The 17,923-nt window shown below is 42.7% G+C and overlaps 1 long non-coding RNA gene across 7 annotated transcripts in view; it reads right to left on the bottom strand.

Moving 5' to 3' along the window:
* The window catches only part of LOC110260990 (uncharacterized), a 523,917-nt gene that overhangs the window by 251,097 nt on the left and 254,897 nt on the right, over positions 1–17,923 (bottom strand). For 2 of the 7 annotated variants that reach the window (XR_014810034.1, XR_014810041.1), the window contains one exon: positions 9,530–9,670. The exons of the other annotated variants lie outside the window; for them this stretch is intronic. This is a non-coding gene — a long non-coding RNA (uncharacterized LOC110260990). The remainder of the gene's footprint in view (positions 1–9,529; positions 9,671–17,923) is intronic. 7 annotated transcript variants of the gene reach the window in all.

The following is a 17,923-nucleotide window of genomic DNA, read 5'->3' as shown; positions in this document are numbered from 1 at the left end:
TGTTTCAGATGAAGACTGAGACTCAGACTGGTTAAGAGTTTCCTAAGGACATGCACATTATTAAGAGGGGGCATCAGGAGTAGAGGCTTCATCCTTCAACTCTACCATGCTGTGATCCAGTGATCTTCCAGCCAGAAGACCTGAGTTGACTCCAGGTTCTGTCACTACCCAGCAGTCAGATCTTGCATGGATCAATGCCCTCCCCTAACTTTGTTTTCTTATCGCTGAGGCCCCTTCCATAGCTTAACTTTAGAGAGCCAGTTCATAGAGGGTCACAGATCCAATTTTGCTCTTCTAGATGAGATAAAGATCTCTGACAACCCAGCCTGGTGTTTTTATACTGGACCTTTAATTCCCAGGAAAGGGGAGATGTAGTGGGGTCAGGACACTAACTCAGTGATTCTTTGCAGGATGCTTGGAGCATCTTGTCATACTGAATTAGGCATTTATCTTTATTTAGAAACTCCGGAAATTTTACAGGAAGAGTTTGTTAGGAGAGAGTTTAAATTATCAACCTGCCATAGAATCACAGATGAACAAAAGCTGTGGAGGGTTCTTTTTTCCCCTCTTCATAGCAGAGGAGTTTGCCTTTTCATTTGGTGCGCCCTGTGGAAGAGCAGACACATGTCTCTTTTTTCAGCAACTGCCAAAGCAAGCTGGCCCAGCCCCATGGAGGATGCTAGGCTGCTGGACATGTGCAGCTTTTGTTCCAACATATATCCTGACCCTTGGCCTTGCAGGGTGAGACTCCACGGCACAGAGTGCTGTGCACACTGAAATAGGAAACCAATATAAAGATAGCATTATTTTTAAAAATCTTTTTAGGGCCACTCCCATGGCATATAGACGTTCCTAGACTAGGGATCGAGTTGGAGCTATAGCTGCTGGCCTATGCCACAGCCACAGCAACACCAGATCCAAGCCACATCTGAGACCTACACCACAGCTCACAGCAACACTGGATCCTTAACCCACTGAGCAAGGCCGGGGTGGAAACTGCATCCTCATGGATCCCAGTCAGACTCATTTCCACTGAGCCATGACAGGAACTCCATGATAGTGCTATTTAAATCTCAAAACCATGATTAAGTTGAATTCTTTGGTGTACTTACCTTGACTTTAGCTGTGGAAAGAACATGGACTTAGGAGTGAGGCAGATGGAAATGACAACCAGGCCCATGTTATTCACCTCTCTGAGTTTTAGTTTCTTCTTTTGTAAAATGAGGATCATACCACTTGGCTTACTGCATTATTATTCTAGAACTTGGGGAAATGAGGGAGGTAGGGACTCCCCAAAGGTTACTTCTTCTCCCTGTCTATACCTTAAAGAGTTAATCGGATGCCAGCAACTAAACTCTAAGTATTTCTAAATTCAAACTGGGGGGTAGTAGGGGGGAATCTGGATAGTGTGTCTAAGAAAAAGGCCAGAGGAACACTATCTATCTCACTTTGTACATTTTCTCCTCATTTGAATATCCCATTTGTCAATCTTGTAAGAAAGAGAAAAAATCGCTCATTGTTTGGGAGATTTCATGCTCTCCCCTCCATCCTGCTTCTTGAGGTAAATCCTAAAAGAGTCAGCACGGCACTTCTCAGCGCTGCTATGGCCAATCCCAGGAAGCGAGTTCTTCTAGCATGCTTTTAAGTGCTCGCATGACTAATAAAGTGTGACATGGCTGAGATCTGCTAGGCTTCTCTTCGGGAGCGTACATTCTAGCTGACAAAATATAGCTAAATTTAGCTGCCTTTAGACAACAAGCGTCTTCCCAACAAAGAGGGCCTCAAAGGCGAAAATGAGCCATACCATGTCTCTGTCCTAACATGGATTTGCCCAGCCTCTCATCGACACCCCAGCCTTGGGCACAAAGAGACAGAGATGCACACGCTCAAGGGCAGTGTCTGAGCTGTGCTGATGATGACAAGGTGTGCACCAGGGAAGGTGTTCCTCTTATGGCCTCAGACTCAAGAATTTTTACCAGAGTGGGGGAATGGGTGTGGGGGGCAGCAGCTGAACAAGGACAGTTCAAGGAGAGATGGCTGAACAAAGACAGTCATTCCAGCATCCAGAGCTCTGCAAGTGCCACCACTGTGCTGGTCAGTGCTCCAAACACTGGCCTCCACACCTCTCATTGTAACATACCAGGCCTGGAAGGGAGCCCAGAGGCCACCTCACTTAACACCTCTGTTCTGTGCCTGGGACAATCAAGGCCCAGAAAGGGGAAGCAACTTGCCCAGGGTCCCACAGCCAATGGGCACCAATCTAAAACAGGAAGGCCAAGTGCTTAACTCTCAGTTTAAGATTGCTCCAAAGGAAAGAAAGTGTGGGAAGTCTGTTGGGACATATGGGAGGCACTTGGGGGAGAAGACTTGCATGTTGCTGAAGCATTCTGAGAGCTAAAACTGTCTCCCTCCCAGCCCAAAGTTTGTGTACTTGGATCCAAAACACTGTGAATGCATTTGGTGCGGATCACAGAGAAGACCTGTGGCAGGCAGGGGCACTGAGCATGACAGGGGACCCTCCCTGAGTTCAGCCAGAGACCGGACAACAGCCATTCAATTGAGGCTCAGACACAGAAGCTCAAAGAAAGGGAACCACACTCCTCTGTGGGTGTCAGCTACTCAGCATGGAAAGGAAATAGAACGGAGCCTCCCAGTCGATGGGGGGAATTTCAGATCCAGGCACATCTTCTGTGTGCTGTTGGCCCCTGCATCACTCCCAGCCCCTTCCATGCTCTCCCATGTCTGAGCAAACGATAGCTGGGAACTGCATTTCCTAGGTCCCTCAATCGGTCAGCAGGATTCCTGGACTTCAATGAATGTTGGAAGAGAAGCAGAAGTTATTTTTTCTCTGGTAGTGCTAGTGAACATATGGCTTTGGCCACATGTAATCAGTGGCTTCCATGTTCCTCTGACTGTCAGAGGTTGCATGGCCAGCTGTAATCATTGCCCAGGGTGATTTTCTACAGTTTCTTGACCCTGGGAAGTGGCAGTAACTTCCTGATTCTCAGAATCACAGCTACGGTGATAAAGATGAAAGTCAGTGGCCGCCCCCTTGCTTTAACTTATGCAGCCAGTCCTTCGGATGCTTTGCAAAGCACCTAATTCCGTGTTTTTTTGTTTTTTTTCTGTTTGAAAGATCTGCAGTGGCTTCTGTCCTCTCAATTAAACACTGATTACCAATATATTGAGTTATAATAAAACATAATTTATTGAACACATCCCAAATGCCAGGACTATATTTAAGCCTCATCTCACTCCATCTTCACTATAGTACTGTAATTGTTCTCATTTTACAAATGAAAAAATGGAAGATTAGATAGATAGGACGACTTGCCTGGGCTCACCAACCCAGCAAATGGCACGCTAGATTGAACCCGGGCTATCCCACTCCAGAATCTACTGTCTTAGCCACTTTGCAAACCAACCCCCTTTCATTTTAGAATTACAGTCTGCCTCAGAAGAGTCAGGCCTAGGGCCACCATCTGGGACAAGGTGAATCTTAAAGGAAAGAGAAAAAAATCAGGGCTCAAAGGGAGAGGCTGTGGGAGCCATTCTTTGCCTCTCCCGTCTCTCACTCCTGCTGCAGCTGGTGAAATTTCACAAGCAGGTGCCTGACCCATCACCTCATGGAACCTCTCTCCCTAACTCCTCACGGTCATCTGAGTGATGGGGCTTGCTGCCCCCAGAATGTGGATACAGCCAGCTCTGCCCTCCTCTGCATAGCCTTTCTCCACTTGAGCACCCGATGGCTGCCCCAGTTAGAAGGAACCTCCCTGGCACTACTGCCATTTGTGACAAGTGCCTCAATTCACTTCAACTTAGGATGAGTTGCATGTATGCCCCCCCTTACTCATAGGTTTAAAAGTGTCAACTGTCACACACCACCCTTAATTCATACCACAGCAGAATTCTGAAGGTGCTCCCTAACTCTTTCATGGGCTCTTCATGCCAGCAGCACTCTAACCATGGGAATGTGGCTATATGATCCTGGAGCTCCTTTTCATGCTCCTGTTTCCTGACACCTCATCAGCTTCTATTAAGTCTCTGTGCATTGCTCCTGACCACAGCTCAGATTCAGGTATGTGCTCACTTAGCAGTGGGTATCCTTTGACCTGACACCTGGTCATTGCCTGGCAAATGCAAAATGGAGCTGGATCCATGTTGGCAGATTACTCTCACAGCACTCAAGGGTCTGACTTGTCCTTTTCCAGAAATATTTCTGGTACTCACATGGTCCATTACTCCTCAACCCTATCCCTGACTGCCAGACAGCCTTTAGGTTTCTTGCTGACAGCCCAGTGACCCTTTCAAAGGAGAGATTCCTGAAATGTTCACTTAATTGAAATAAAAGTGAATGTCCATAATTTGGAAGAGCCCTCAGAAATGAAAGATTCACTGAAATTGACATTTCCCAAAGGTGTCATCTGCCATCACGGGGGCAGCAGGGAGGTCAAGGAGGATGGAGGTGGCCCCAAATGCATTAAAGAAGGTGTTTGTCCATTTGATTAGACATTTCAGACAGAACAGATTAGATAGGATCCGAAAGAAAGAAGGAAGATACATGAAAAAACCTGGAGGTAGGGACCACATGGGGCTTTATGAAGCTGAAAGGCAGGCCCAGGAAGCAATTGTCAGGGGATAAGTGTCAAGAAAAAGCTTTGTAGGGAAGGGAGAGGCACAGGAGGGAATGGGAGAGGAGAGAGCAAGTTCTCAAAAGATGGAATATAAAATAAGGACATGGGTCACAAGTTTAGGAAACGGATTAAAAGGGAACAGAGATGAATAAAAAAAGAAGAAAGATGATGAAAGAGGGGGAGAAAGACAACTACAGAGTCAACCAGGCATTAAAAATGGCCAGGAAGATCACTGAAAAATCCTTCATATGTGCAAAGTGAGCAATATGCATACTGGGAGATTCCGGTCACTGCTCTGAAGTTTCTGACTTTCCAGAGGCACATCTAGCATTCATTCACATGACATGCTGGTCAAGCTGTGTTAGGGTAAGTGTCAGTAACCAACAGTCTCCATATCTCATTGGTTTAAAACAATGAAGATTTCTTTCTTTTTACCACTAAAGGTCCATTGTGGTTCAAATGATGCTCTGCTCTACACTGTTCTCACTTCGGGACCAAGATTGAAGAGGGTTGTATCTCCCTGAGTGCATGAACATTCAGACAGAAAAAGAGAACACGGTGAACCATTAAAGCTTCTGCCTGGGAGTCAAGTATGTCACATCCACTCATGCTCCATGGACCACCAGCAAGTCACACGGCTCTCACTACCATCAGACGGGGGGAGTGTAATTCTACCTCAAAGAACTAGAACTATTTGATCAAGAGAACTAATGCCTACAATGCAGTAAAGTCCTAGGATCTCTATTTCCAGCCTGGTAGTCTCTTAACCAGAATCCACAGAGCCATAAAGTGGCAGAGCAGGAAGGGATCTAGCAAAGTACCTAGGGTCACTTTCTGAGTTTACTGGTAGGAAAACTGAACCTTGGAGAGATGCAATGACTTATCAAGAACCACACTGCTGGTGGAACTGCCAGGTTCTTGCTTCCCAGCTATTACTGCTGCTTGTACCACACCAGGGCACTTCTATGAGTCTAATAAATATCTACTCATTTGAATTGCCAGATTTATTTCATTTTGCAACAGGCTTTTAATTACTTCTAGAAGTAAAGGAAGGGCTTTTCTTAACAAATGCCTTGGTGCTGCCAAATTCTTTGTATCTCCAAGAATGAACCCCAACCATATAAATAAAGAGAAAGCAACCAGAGTGTGGAAAAAGAATTGGGGGAGCATTAGAGAGAAATGTTTGCTGATTCACATTATCACTTTTGCAAGACAGAATTATTTTTGGCCATAAGAAGGGGTATGCTTAACTCCATATGTGTGTGTAGTTTTTAATATATATTTGCATCTAGGTACAATATTTCCAGAATGATGCCAACAAAAAGTGGTAATGGCGAGAGATCTGCCATCAACAGAGAGACTCGCATTTTCCCATATGCCTTATTGTATCATTTGGCTTTTTCTACCATGTGTGTATTACTTTTTCAAAAAAAATAGTTAATAAAACAATAAAGAAGTTAGATTTTAAAAAGTAACAGATGTCAAAAAAATGCTTAATGGGACTCTGCAGTATCTTTTAGAGTAACATGAAGTAGAACAAGATGAGGGAAAAGACTAAAATGGAAGCAACTGACAGCACTTACCAGCAGGCAGTACATTTTTTAGCAAGTTGCAATATATTTTTATGTCAGACAAGCATAATTTAAATATCATTAGGCTGGGATACTCAAGATCTGGGTTCAAGCCCCCTAAAAGTACTGCAGTGTTCTGCTATGCCTTTGAAAGGCAATCACTGGAACTCCTTTGTGGTACAGATTTTCTATCTGTTAACAGCCCAATATTTGAGTTTTCTGACCAAGGTCCGATGATGTACCGACCACTTGAGTTATACTGAAAAATCAGCCCACATGGTGGAAAGATCAAGAGCCCTGGAAACAGACATTCTCTGGTTTTCATTCTTCAGCAGCCACATATTAACCGTGAGACCTTGAAAAAAGTACATAATCTCTCTTCATTTTTGATATGGTGGGGTAATGGCTGCCTTCAGAATTGCTGCGAAGATGAACTAAATGCCAATGTAAAGAACTCCTGGCACTTGATGGCCCTCAAAAATTTTAAATTTCTATCTCAACAAACAAACTGAAAAGATCTTGCAGCTGAGGAAAACAAAAATTACCCATTTCTGGCATCTAACTCTTTCCTTTAAGTGAGTCTATGTTGATAAACAAGGATGGAATGGGCCCAGACAGAAGTGACAACCTTCTGGTGATCTGAATCTTTAATCCATAACACATGTAGTGCTTGATCCCAGCCAGTATTTCTCTATAGCATTTTCTCAACAAGAAACAGACATCCTAACAAAGCAGACCAATCATGAGAATAACTATAAATATTGCTTTTTTTTTTTTTTTTTTTTTTTTTGTCCATCCTCTCAGCATATGCAAATTCCTTGGTCAGGGATTGAACCCTTGCCACAGCAGTGATTCAGGCTACTGCAATAACAATGCTGGATCCTTAATTTACTGCACTACAGGGTAACTACAAAAATTTTATAGTCTATAAAATGTTCCACAAATACTATTCCATTATATCCCCCAAACTGTGACATCCATTTATTCAATCATCTAATCAATAAATATTTATTGACCATCTACTATGTGTCAGACACTGTATTAAGTGCCAGAAATACACTGAGAGATAAAAGAGCTATATTACCTGCACTAGGAAATCCTACCATTTAATGGGAGGGAGACATACACTAATCAAATTATCACGCAAATAAATCATAAACTGGATTTGAGTGGTTTTCAGGCAGACAGGACAGTGTGTGTGAACATCCCATGGCAGAAAGGGAAAGAATCACACTTTTAGGGACAGAAAAGTATCAAAGTGACATAGGCATAGGATGAGGGGACTGCTAGGAGACCTGGAGAAGTGATCTGGGGTAGTATAGGCTTTGCAATGCCAAGGAGAGATGTCCTTAGAAACCAGACAATTAACACTTGCCAGGGGCTGAATTCAGGGTGCTGAGCTGACAAGGTGCATGAAAGAAGAGGCTGACTTTAAGCAGGTGGAGAAGTAGGTGGGACCCGCAGACATGGGTTAAATCATCTGTGCTTCCTGAACGGAATTCAAAAAGCCTGAGGAAGTCATCGTCCTGTTTGTGTCTCTGAAAAGCTCTACAAGGGAAGGAGACAGGCTGAAGAAGGAAGGAGAGAGTTCATGAGCCTTATTTCCAAGGGAGAGCAAACAAAGCTATACAATACTTTAGGGAGGATGGCGACTTGGTAGCCTTTAATAAGAAATTCAAGGAGTTCTCATCATGGCTCAGAGGTAACAAACTAAACTAGCATCCATGCAGACATGGGTTCAATCCCTGGCCTTGCTCACTGGGTTAAGGAACCAGTGTTGCTGTGAGCTGTGGTGTAGTTCACAGACATGGCTCAGATCCTGAGCTGTTTTGTCTCTGGCTGTGGCTGGCAGCTGCAGCTCTGATTCAACCTCTAGCCTGGGAACCACCATATGCCACAGACGCAGACCTAAAAAGCAAGAAAGCAAGCGATCAAGAAAGAGAGAAAGAAAGAACGATGGAAGGAAGGCAGGCAGGCAAGCAATTCATGAATTCAATACTTTCCTTAGTACTCATATCTTTTCTCAGTTTTTCCTCCTAATCTATAGATACCTACATTTATTACCATTGATGGCCTCTGGAAATTGTCCCAGCTCCCAGAAACAAGATGATCTGCAATTGTATGAAGCATCTTGATGTCTCAGGTACCCCACAAGTTCAGGACTATTGGAATTCCTGTCAATATTTTCTCCAGGAGAGTGGGCTTATGAGTCATAAGACAGACACTGGAAAAGACAGTGGTTCTCAAGCCTCGTTACACATTAGAATCTCCCAGTGACAATTTTAAAAAGTCTAACTCTGACTGGGTTCTAACCACATCAGAGACTCTGGAGTGAAGACCAAGCACTGGTGCTTTCTTAGTGCTCTCGAGTCATTCCGCAGCATAGCCATCGGGAAGAACCACTGGCATGGAGAAGGCACATCTGTGTCCAAGTCCTTGGTTGTTGGTTACGTGAACTCGGGAAAGTCACGTCTCTGGACCTTTGTGTTCCTATCTGTACACTTGGGGAGCTGTTCCTGCTGTCCCCAAAGATCTCTGCCAGTTGCACAGTCTATGACTCCAGCCACTTTAGGAAGCATGGATGCCTCCACCAAAAGTCCTATCCCTGTCCAGGTTCTACTGCCATTTCTGCCAAGTGCTTCCCCCCCAATGTGAGGCCCAGCATCAAGGGAAGAGCACTGAGCCAGAAGCCAGGGGGCCATTTTCCCATCCACACGGTATTAGGTGACCATAGCAAACATCACTCAAACTCTTTTTTTTTTTTTATTCTTTTTCTTTTTTTTTTTTATTCTTTTTCTTTTTTTTTTTTTTTTTATTCTTTTTCTTTTTTTTTTTTTTAGGGCCATACCAATGGTATACGGAGGTTCCCAGGCTATGGGTCCAATTGGAGCTACAGCTGCTGGCCTACACCACAGCCACAGGAACATCAGATCCAAACCATGTCTGTGACCTACACCACAGGTCAGAACAACGCCAGATCCTTAAGCCACTGAGAGGGGCCAGAGATGGAACCCACAACCTCATGGTTCCTAGTTGGATTCATTTCTGCTGCGCCATGACAGAAACTCGAAGCTCTTTAGGCTGCAGTTTGGCCCAGCTGTTAGATGGTGCTCATGTTGACCTTTCTCAGTGCTGAGTGCAGGAAGCTGGACCAGACCATCCCTTCAGGACCTTCCAGCTCCAAGTGTCTCTGAGCATCCCAGACTGGACATGTGAATTATGTTTAAGAAATGCAAATAAGAACATGCAAAATGGTGTTCCCTGTGCTGAATATTCTATGAGATCTGATGGTTTATGATTCCTTCATAGTACAAGTGTTCTTACCTGCATTATGCTGCTCTGACTTGTGACATATTTTTTCAGTACCAACACCTGCCCAGGAACTCAGAAGGAAACCAAGAGCAACTGGGGCTGTAGGATCGATTTTGATCTGCCCACAAGTCACCAAGGGGCTGGTAACTGCAGCTGCAGGGAAGGAAGAGCATCACAAGGTCACCATCAGCAGGGAGAGGGCAAGATGAAGATCCCATATGAATGGGATGAAAGCTGTGGCCCCCGTGATGGGCATCTGTTATGACTTATGTGCTGTGGACCTCAACCTCCCTTCTCTCACCTGAACTCCATGTTTAACTATCTCCAAATCTGCTTATAAAAGGGGGGCATTATCTCATAACATGAAAGTTGGCCAAGAAGCATCCTTCCCCATGACCTTGTGCACTGAGACCTATAACATCTCTTGCTGAACTAGCTCACCTACCCATCCCTGCCCCATCTCTAAGCTTCTCCCAGTCAACAACTCTAGCCTTCCACCTACTCTTCTTGCTCATTGCTCCCCTCAATCAATCCTGGCTGACTGCCTTAGGACACAGTTTAGTCACTCTGCCCCCTACAAAGCTCTTATATCAAGAAATCACCCCATTCTTTCTTTTTCATCACCCTCTTTAGTTCCTTCACAGCACTTACGGCAGTCTACTGTTACTTTCTTCATTTGTTTGTTCATGTCCCTGCTGTATGTCCCTCCCCTAGAATCTCAGCCCCAGGAGGGTAAGATCCTAGTTGGTTTTGCTCTTGTGAGGCCTGAACATTTAACACTCTGCCTGACACATGGTAGGCACTCAATGAATATTCGTTGAGTAAATGAAAGAATCAAAGCTCATTGGGTGGAGTTCCCATTGCAGCTCAGTGGAAATGAACCCAACTAGTATCCATGATGATGAGGGTTTGATCCCTGGTCCCACTTGGTGGGTTAAGGATCTGGCATTGCTGTGTGCTGTGGTGTAGGTCACAGATGCGGCTCAGATCTGGCATTGCTGTAGCTGTGGCTGTGGCCAGCAGCTGCAGCTCTGAGCTAGCCTGGGAACTTCCATAGGGTGAATGTGGCCCTAAAAAGACAAAGAAACAAAAAACAAAAAACCCTCATTGGGTAAAATAAAAATGTGTTAACTTGCATGCTAGCTGCCCTCACCATGTGGCCTGAGCCCACTACCTTGCTCTATCCAAGGCCCCTATTCCCATGCTCTACGATAAGCACAATTCACTGTTCTCCAAACCACCACGGCCTTGAACATTCCTAGGAAGAGAAGTGGAACCTGTCAGTCCCAATGCCTGAAACAACACTCCCACTCTTCCAGTCAAGTCCTCATCATCTTTGAGGAGCAAGCTAATATTTCTCATCTTCTAAAATCCCCTCCCCTAACCCTGCCCTCTGCCAGTCTCTCTCCTGCACCCACCCCCCAATGCTGGTCTGAAATCCCTTTACTGGATTTTTATTGCACCTCATTACACTCATTTGTTGAAGTGACTGCTTCCTACTCTAGACTGTGAGAAATTTGGGAACCAAGATTGTCTTTGTTCAACTTTGTTTTCCATCATGATGGAAAATCCAGTCCATAGCTCATGTCTACGATTATATCTACAGTTCTAGAAGCTGCCCCACATGAACATCAGCCAGTTTAGAAGTTGTGTTAAGAACTAAAGAGCCAGGGGTCCTGGAATTCCTAACTAACCATCTCCAGAGGGCACACCCAGGCACTCCATTTATTTATGAACTTTCAATTATGTCAAGAGGAAGTAGAAAAACAAGTCCACTTTTGGCAATAAAGTCAGATGAGTTTCAAACAAGGAGGTGGTCCTTCACATTATCCTTCTGCTGAAAGGACCTTCTGTCAGCAAACATGACTAAGTGTCTACTAAGTACCAGGCACTATGCTAGGCCCCAGAGTCTCCCAAAGTCAAAGGAGACACGGCCATGACCTGAAGGAACTCATGGTCTCTCAGGGGCAAAGAGAAGACAGCCTTTCTTGTCCCACCCCCCACCGGCCTAGTTTAACTTCAAACCTGACTGTTGTTGATAAGTGAAAACCTCATCCAAGTTGGTGTGCCTGGAGGGCAATTCAAGCAGCTCTGCAGGAGAAGAGGGGCCTCCCTTGTGCTCTCCCAGGCATCATGTCCAAAGACCAAACAGCAGGCAGCACAGCAATGGGGGGCACCTGACCTACTGACAAGGAGGTGTGAGGGAAGGTGCCCACTGTGGAGGAGCTCCCAAAGCACACGGTACCAGGCAGCCTAGGGCACATTCATGGGCTTTAGGGCACCACAAAAGTGCTAATTTCAGAGCTCTGCCCAAGTTGCCCCTCAATCCCTTAAAAATGGATCACTGGGATTTCCTGGATGGCTTGTCCTATTGCCCCAGAATACTGGCAGATTTATAGGCTTAGGATTTTCCTACTTTGGGGGAAAAATGCCTCTAAGTGTGCAGAGGACAGGGACAGATGGACTGCCCTTCCAGCCTGCTACTGTTTCAGCTGTCAACTGGAAGAGAGATAAGCTGTTAGGACAGAATTCTCTGAGTCTGAAAGGCAATACTTGTGCTCCTTAGCCAGGGGCCTTTAGGAAGGTCAGCATCTGCTTGCACAGTTATTCTCTCTTCCTGCCCTCGTGCTAACACAGGGATACATATCCCTGGATGACTCAGCCTAGCTCTGAGCTGCACAGGGAGCCCTCTGAGATTTAGAGAGTCTTTTATGAGCTTTTGGCTTGATCTCCCTTTTTGGTTTTGAAACCCAAATTGCATCTATTACATTCCTCAATAGAAAGGTTCTTCTGGCCAGAAGGGTATAATAAATTTTATAAATTACCTAATTAACTGCAACGGCAAACAAGCTAGTGGGGGTAGTCGGCATCCTACCTTCTTTTTGGAAGGATGTTTTAAGACATACATAATGCCATTGTTAATTTTATTATTGATGTTGCTGTTCCTATTGCTTAAACTTCTTATCAGTCCCTAGAGATCAGCATTAACTAGGCTAATTCATAGTGAAATAAAGCCGATGTGAAATACACCTCTCTGAAAAGTCTATCCTAGTAAAATTTCTCCGGTGTCTTTTATTCCACTTGTGACTTGTTTTTTGGAAGGAGGAAGATGACACTGAATACTCCTGGGGCACAATTCTAAGCACCCTCTTACTCATGGAGCCCACCTATGAGCACAAAGCCAGGCAATTCACAAGTGTTACCACCTCTGGTTTCACAACCTGTGACTTAGAGGATCTGAGACTGGCTGTCCTACTCCCATAGCATCATGCCCACCTTCACCTCCTACTTCAGTTCTGCTTTAAGAACTGAAATTTGGAGATCATCTCACACACTGATCAGATGATCAAACCTCCATACATCCTAGATTCTTTTTTACTGCTTTGGAGGATAAAGTGAGGCCCTGAACAGTGATGACAGAAATGATAATAGTTACCTTTCTCCAGGGCTTCTATATGCCTGGAGTTTATACTCCTATTCTTAGGAGGCATCACAAGTCCTCCATGGTATAAATCACCATACTCCTCTTTCAGCTGCAAAGCTAAGATTCCAAAAAGTTATTTAACTTGCTCAGGGCTGCCGAATGGAGCTAGGCAGGCAACAGAGGGTTTGACATTTGGGAAGACTTACAAGGTGAAACATTCTAGAGCATGTGCTTCAGACAGACACTGGCCATGTGTGTTAAGGTCAAGGGCCAATTTTTTTTGTCTTTTAAGAGACATGCAGAACTGGTGACAATGACTTTGGCTAGTAGGAAGTCACTAGCAGGTATTTTGTAGTATCAGGGTGAGATGTGTGCATGATGAAGGCAGTGAGCTGCTATCCTGCAACATCAGGAATTTAGAGTTGCAGGTGCTTTGAGAGACCATCTAAGACAACCTCTCATTTTGGAGCTGAGAAAGTACAAGACTAGAAAGGGCAAATGACCTATCAAAGTTCACACAGCTTCTGGGAGGCAGAGTAAGGACCAGAAACCAGGTGTCCTATGCCCTAGGCTGATGTCTTTGCACACACATATGCAATATAGTACTGGACACTTATGAAGCAAGTCAAAATAGCCCCTATCCTTTTTTTTTTTTTTTTTTTGGTCTCTTTAGGGCCACACCCCCATGGAATATGGAAGTTCTCAGGTTAGGGGTCAAACTGCAGCTACAGCTGCTGGCCTATGCCACAGCAACTCAGGATCTGAGCCACATCTGCAACCTACACCACAGCTCACAGCATCACCAGACCCTTAACCTACTGAGTGAGGCCAGGGATTGAATCCACATTTCATGGTTCCTAGTTGGATTCATTTCTGCTGCACAATGACAGGAACTCTTTGGGTTTTTTTTCTAGCCCCTATCTTTTTATAAGAGATTATAGCATGGAGACAAAACCAGGAACATATATGATATACAATTTCATCTGGGTGATGGAAGGAAGTTTACTACTGAGGGGGACAAAATTCCAGAGAGAACAGAATTTCCCTAGGTCTTACTGTTGATTAGTGGCAGAGCTAGGACTAAAATTCCTCAAATCTTATCCCCATGCTTTCCCCTCTCTCATGCTTTTTCATCAGCCCTCTTTCCTACTGGCATAAATACAGATAACCATGAGCTTAACAAAATTTTATGAAAAAAATAACCCTTTCCAAATAACAACTAATAAGCACCTCTCTAGAAGAAGGGGAATTTTTAATATCTAAAAGAATCACTGCTGAATGATGAGAAATAAATAATGGAATAATAAAGTAATTGAATCCAGGCTAATACTTATCTGTTTATTGACATTTTATTTATTTCAAACTATGCTGAGTGTATTCTGAGCATGTAAATAACAATAGCTATGCTTTATAATTGCAATAACTACACTTACTGGCCATCATTTTTATACAATATCTCACTTGACCCCCTAAAACAATCTAGCAAGTAAATATCCTTATCCTTGAGGCGCAGAATGCTGGAATACCTCCCTCAGTATCCATTCTGCCTTTCCCTTTAGAAATACAGACTTGAGTTCCAACTGGATATATTTTTTGCCCAGTAAGCTAAGTGTATTTCCCATATAATTTAATATGTAAGTTTGGTTATATAACTAAATTTGGCCAATGAAATACAAGCAGAGTAGTCACAGAAGTCTTCTAAGAAGTTTTCTTAAACAGAGGGGACATATCCTTCTTTGCCTCCTTCCTCTAACCTGCTTCTTAGAACATTCATGTGATGGCTGGAGTGCTAGCTTCCATTTTGAATCATGAGGATAATGGCTACATCTGAGGCATGGTCAAGCAGAAAGCTGTAAGGATTCAGAATCCCTGGCGATTTTGTGGAGTTAATGTACCACTGCTGGACCACCTACTCTGAATATCTTTTGTCTGTGCGGGAAAAATACTTGTTTAAGCAGCGTAACCTTAGGGCTTTTATTATATACCACCAAAACCTAATCCTAACTAATAAACAGCTGACCCTTGAACTATTCAGGGGTAAGGGATGCCAACCCCCTGCACAGCCAAAAATCCATGTATAACTTTTGACTCCCCCAAAATATAACTACGTATAGCCTACTATTGACTGGAAGCCTTACCAATAACTTAAACAGTTAACACATATTTTATATGTTATATTTATTATAACTGTATTATTACAAGAAAGTAGGCTGAAGAAAATGTTAAGAGAATCATAAGGAAGAGAAATTATATTTACAGTACTGTATTGTATTTATCAATACCATAAGTTTACATTGTCTGTTTATAAGAAGAATCATTTGTCAATACCTACATCAATATTGTCTTATTTTGGTAAAAACAATGTAGATGTTAGATGTATTACTAATGCTAGACATCAAAAGTGAAAAGATAATGCAAAAAAGAAATTCTTATTTATTTACAAGTATTCATGCACTGATAACAAACAAACAATATGATTGCTTTATGGTAGTCTAGTATGAGTGATATGATTGTTTCATAGTAGCCTAGCCTATATACTTATAAATAAAAAATGATAAAAACATTATGGCATTCAGTATTAGAGTCATATTCATAATACTGTGCTAGAAACATTGGTACATTAAAAAAAAAAAAACACCAGTGATGAGCAGCTGATGTGCAGTTTCTCCAATTATGAGAGAGTTATATTGTGTGCTAATGTGATTCTTTGAAAGCAAAGTTATAAAACAGTAATAAATATCACTCACCTTATACCTATAAGGATAGACTAGTCTCTACGTATATTTTATGCATTCATGACATAACCTAACCTAACTTTATTCTAATTTTTTCAATATTTCTAAGCTATTTTTTCAATATTTCTGTGAGTTTTGTTCAAATTGTTGAAAATTCCATTTTTTCCAGTATATTTATTGAAAAAAATCACATTTAAGTGGGATCCACAGCTCAAACCCATGTTATACAATTGTCAACTGTCATTCTACTTTGCCTATGAGGAAAAGGAGACAGCGAGGTTAAAGGACTCCTCCCACTTTTGTGACAGAGACGACACTAAAGAGTTGACCTTTGCACAATGTGGGGTTTAGTCCTCATACAATTTAGAGCCAGCCTTCTGTATCAGAGGTTCCTCTCCATCTACAGATTCAACCACCCACAGACCAAGGCGTACTGCAGAATTTACTACTGAAACATATCCCCATTGAAGTGGACCCCTAAAGATAAAACCTGTGCTGTTCAAGGGTCAACTATATATGCAACATAAACCTAGTTCATTTTTCTTCTGGGAGCACAAGAAGAATACATTTCCCAGGTTCCCTTGCTGTTAGATTGGGGCTACTGGCTGAGTTCTGGCTGAGGGAGTATACATGAAAGCGGTTTATCTGCAACTTCCAGGCCAGGCAATAAAATCCTCTGTATGGTCCTCCATGCTTGCTTTCCTATTTGGTAATAATAGTCGATGCCGGAAGATGGGAGTATCACAGACTAGAAGGACTCTGATTCCTGACAGCCTGGGGAGCAGAAACTCCTGCCATGCCCACCAGACACCATTTGATAAACAAGAGAAATAAGCCTCATAATGTTAAGGTACTGATACTGCAGAGCTGTTACTGCAGCCAGTGTTGTTAATCCTTACTAATTCAACTTGACTCAACTAGTGAGTAGAGCAGCTGGAATTTGGTCTCTGGGGTGGAGTCTATAGCCTGTGCTTTGGTCCCTACCTTGGAGCAGTTCAAAGTGTGTCATGAAAAGATGAAGGGTACTCCATTAAGTTCAAGGAAATGTGAGAAAAATGGAATTCTACACAGCATACGATGTGGTATAGAAGAGATAATGGCCAATTCTGAAAGTTTGAGAAAGTCTCTCAAGATGTCAGTTGTTTTCTCCTCTTTTTCTCTCAAAAATATTGAATCCCTTACTCTACCCTTTTCCAAGTGCATTTATGATTTAGTCATGAATATCCATGAACATCCATAAGCAAAAGATTGATAATCTTGACTTGATCAAATTTAAAATGTCTTCTGTTTCAAAACCACTTTTAGGAAAATGAGAAAATAAGCCACGGAGTAGGAGAAAATATTTGAAACATGCTGATAAACATATATTTACAATATATAAAGAGTACTTAAAACTCAACAATTAGAACTCAAATGTCTCAAAAACTGGATAAAAGGTGTGAATGGACGCTTCACTGAGAGTTATGCATGGCAATAACTAAAGAAAAGATGTTAAACATCATCAATCATTGGGATGTGTAAATTAAAACCACAACCAGCTAGTATGCCATACTACTCTGATGGTACAAATTTTAAAAAAGATAATACCAAATTCTAGCAAGAATGCAAACCAAGTGAGACTCTCATACATTGTTGGTGGAAATGCAGAAGCACAGTCATGCTGGAAACCAGTTTGGCAGTTTACTATAAAGTTAAACACACACTTACCATATGACCAGTAATTCTGTTCCTAGGAATCATCCAAGAGACATGATAAGTATATTCACATAGAAACCTATGTACAGATGTTTGTGGAAGCTTTATTTATAATCCCCAAAATGGAAGCAATCCAAAAGTCTATCAACTGGTGACTGGATAACAGTGACACATCCACATAATAAACTACTACTCGGTAATAAAAAGGAACAGATTGCTGATACATGCAACCACAGAGATAAATCTCACTATTTGGCAAAGTGAAAGAAGCCAGGCTCAAAGGTAATTCCCTTCATGTGATATTCTGGAAGCAGCAATACCATGAGGTAAGGAAGAGTTCAGCGGTTGCCAGGAGCACAGACAGCAGGAGAAGACTGACAACAGAAAGGTCAGGGAGAATGGTCTGGAAAGACAGAAATATTCTACATCTGGATGGTGGTGGTGCTTGCATAGGTTTATGTTGTTAATATTCATGGAATTGTCCACCTAATAAAGTGAATTTCTTTCTAGGTAAATCATAAAACTCAGTTACTTTGACCTAAGGAAAAAAAT

This window comes from Sus scrofa, chromosome 1, assembly GCF_054392235.1.
Source record: "Sus scrofa isolate SSC_HxYL_T2T_F1_AM1 chromosome 1, Sscrofa_HxYL_maternal_Yorkshire_Landrace_v2.0, whole genome shotgun sequence".
NCBI lineage: Eukaryota > Metazoa > Chordata > Mammalia > Artiodactyla > Suidae > Sus > Sus scrofa.
This window is presented reverse-complemented; position numbering and strand designations above follow the sequence as displayed.